The sequence below is a fragment of the Bison bison genome, unplaced genomic scaffold (genome assembly GCF_000754665.1).
Source record: "Bison bison bison isolate TAMUID 2011002044 unplaced genomic scaffold, Bison_UMD1.0 scf7180017864066, whole genome shotgun sequence".
NCBI classification, from domain to species: domain Eukaryota; kingdom Metazoa; phylum Chordata; class Mammalia; order Artiodactyla; family Bovidae; genus Bison; species Bison bison.
In genome coordinates, this window is record NW_011494638.1 from 4312555 (window position 1) to 4316378 (window position 3824).

Consider the following 3824-nt stretch of genomic DNA (forward strand, 5'->3'; position numbering starts at 1 on the left):
CTAATACAATTTTAATCTCATTTGGGAGTTCTAAATATTTATTATTTCTTCTCATTTTTCACTAATGGTGATTTGTTTCCTTTCTGCTTGGTGAGTTTTGTTGGTGAACTCACACATTTTCTTGATCTTACTCCAGGAACCTGGGGGTATTAATTAGAGATATTTTTCTCTAAAGAGGATTTGTTTTGGTTCTGCTGGGAGCCTGGGGGCACTACCAGTCTGGAACTACTTTAGCTTTTTTTCATTTGGCTTAGAAGCTTCGAGCAAGGGTCTCAATTTCAGCTCCTCCATATTATTGTTGACCAAACACAGACTTTATTTTCTGAGCACAGTTCTTTAATGGGCATTTTCTCTGATTAGTCCTTTTATTTTTAATTGCCTATTCACACAATCAGTTTTGTTTTATTTGAGAGGGCAAAGAACTAGAGGGGGAGACATCAGCAAAACACATGGAAATTTTCTCTGCTTCCTTCAAATTTTCAGCAATGCATATATACTTCTCTGAATTTTTTAACATAATCTGGTTGTTTTGCAGTACAAGGGTGTCCCCAGATGATTTAATTTACAATTCTGTTGGAGCAGAGTCTCTTTTAGCTTATTAAAAAATAGACTTTATTTAAAAAAAAACAAAAAACAGAATTAGATTTACAGAAAACCTGAGAATAGAGTTCCCATATATTCTCCACTCAATTTCCCTTATTATTAACATTAGTCTAATGCATTTGTTACAATTAATGAGCCATTATTGATGCACTGTTATTAACTAAGGCCACAGTTTATTCAGATTTCTTTGGTTTTAGACCTAATGTCTTTTTCTATTCCTGGATTTGATCCAGGATACCACTTTACATTTACTTGTCATGTTTCTTTAGGCTCCTCTTGGTTGTGATAGTTTCTCAAACTTTCTTTGCTTTGCCTGACATTAATGGTTTTCAGGATTGTAGACTGTCCTGACTGGATTTTTTTTTTTTTTGTAGTAAAATATACATAAATAAAATTTACCACTGTAACTACTTTGAACTATGCAATATGGTGGCATTAAATATATTCATAATGTTGTTCAGTGATAACAATTATCCATTTCCAGCATTTTTTGATCCCCCCAAACAGAAACTCTGTACCCATTAAAGAAAAATAACACACAAGTCTCCTCTCTCCCTATTTCCTGGCAAACTGTATTCTATTTTCTATCTCAGTATTTGTCTATTCTAGATACTTCTTATAAGCAGAATCATACAGTATTTGTTCTTTTGTGTTCTGGACTTCCCTGGTGGCTCAGATGGTAAAGCATCTGTCTACAATACAGGAGACCCGGGTTCGAGCCCTGGGTTGGGAAGATCCCCTGGAGAAGGAAATGGCAATCCACCCCAGTACTATTGCCTGGAAGATCCCATGGACAGAGGAGCCTGGTAGGCTACAGTCTATGGGGTCGAAAAGAGTCGGACACGACTGAGCGACTTCACTTTCACAGTATTTGTTCTTTTGTGTCTGGCTTATTTCACTTAGCATGTTTTCAAGGTTCATCCATTTTATAGTGTATATTCAAATTCATTGTATGTATATACAACATTTTGTTTTATCAGTCTTGCTTATTAGTTCTAGGAGAGTTTTGCTGATTCCTTTGGATTTCTCCATCTACTCTTATGTCATCTACAAATGAAGGTATTTTATTTCTTAAATCTATATACTTTTTGTTTCTTTTTCTTGTTTATTATTGGCTAGGTCTCTAGGTGTGAGAGTAAATAAAAATGATGAGAAAGAATATCCTTGCCTTGTTATTGATCTTTGGAGGAAAGCATTCAGTTTCTTACTGTTAAGTATGATGCCAGCTTTAGTTATTTTGTAGATGTCCTTTATCATGTTGAGGAAGTTCCCCTCTATTCCTAGATCGCTGAGAACTTTTACCAGGATCTTCTCAAAAGCTTTTGCTGCATCAATTTATATGATTGTGTTTTTTCTTCTTTATTCTCTTCATGTACTGAGTTGTACTGATTGATTTTATGATGCTGAGCTAGTCTTACTCACCTATAATAAATCTCACTTGTTTGTGTTGAATAATTCTTTTTGTACTTTGTTGGATTCAATTTACTAATATTTGTTAAAGACTTATAACTATGTTCATGAGAGGTATCGTCTATAGTTTTTTCTTCTTATATATGTCCCTAACTGCTTTTGGTATTAGGATCATGCTGGACTCATGAGTGAGTTAGGAGTATCCCCTTTCTTTCCATTTTTTAGAAGAGATTGTGGAGAATTGGTATCATTTAATCCTTGAATGTTAGTTGAATTCATAAGTGAAACAACCTGGTTCTGCTGCTTTCTTCCTTAGAAAATTATTGACTCCACCCTTAATTACTCATTATCTATTTTTCTTTATATGAATTTTGGTAGTTTGCATCTTTCAAGGAATTGGTTCATTTCACCTAATTTATAAAATTTCTGCATATGTAGTTGTTGATAGTACTCCTTTCTTTTCCTTTCAGTGTTCATGGGATAATTAATAATGATCCTGATCCCATTTTAATAATAGTATTAAATTATTTAGTTAAATTTTTTCTGTGTATTATTATGATTTGACATCTTAAAAAAATAATAACATTTCTGGATGATGAAACTTATTGACCTAGCCAATTCTCAGAGGTAGCAAAAGGGCTCAGCCAGGAGTATACCTTAAATATGCCAACTGACCAATGTGGAGTCATACCCCCTCTACCTGGCCTGTACACTTTAGGAGGCAATATTCCTTTGTTTTATTAATCATCCCAGGGCCAGATACCAGACAGCTAGGAACAGCCCCTAAAGCTTAAAGCCTGCTCAAATGATTCAAACTGAGCCAGTCCTAAACTATTCACTTTGCCTTGCTTTTTTTGCAGGGTAGCTTAGGTTTTCCCTTGACTCATGTTTTCTGCCTCCTACTACCATGGGGCTTTCCCATGGAGCCCTGCATGGCATTCTGTACCTCCTAGTTATGGAACTTATGAGTATAATGAACTTTATTTTCTTGAGCCTCTTCTGTACCTTTTCTTGTGGTTGCACCTGAGCATCACATAAAAGAACATATAATAGGTAATTACGTGCCTTCATTTTTTTTCTTGGTTAATGTGGCCAGAGATTTATTGAATTTATTGATCTTTTCAAAGAACCAGATTTTGGTTTCTGTGATTTTCTCTGTTTTCCTGTTTTCAGTTCCATTAATTTCTATTTTAATTTTTATTATTTCTTTTCTTTTGCTCTCTTTAAGCTTAAATTGTTCTTCTTTCTCCCATTGCCTAAGGTGGAACCTTAGATTGTTGATTTTAGATTTGCCTTCTTTTCTAATATATACATTTAATGCTAAGCATTCTAAGTGCTGTTTTCACTGTATCCTACAAGTTTTGGTAGATTGTATTTTCATTTTCATTGAGTTCAAAATACTTTTTAATTATTTTAATAGATTTTTATTAAAATATTTTTATTTTATTTAAATAAATAATATTTAAATGAAATAAATAATATTTATTTCATTTAAATATTTTATTTTAATGTTTTATATCCATGTATTATTTTAAAGTGTGTTTAATCTCCAAATATTTTGGGTTTTCCAGCTTTTTTATGTTATGCCTCAGAAGATAGTTTATATAATTTCTATTATTACAGATTGAACTATATTCCTCCAAAAATATGCTGAAGTCCTTCCTTGGAAGGAGAGTTACGACCAACCTAGATAGCATATTGAAAAGCAGAGACATTACTTTGCCAACAAAGGTCCGTCTAGTCAAGGCTATGGTTTTTCCAGTGGTCATGTATGGATGTGAGAGTTGGACTGTGAAGAAAGCTGAGCACCG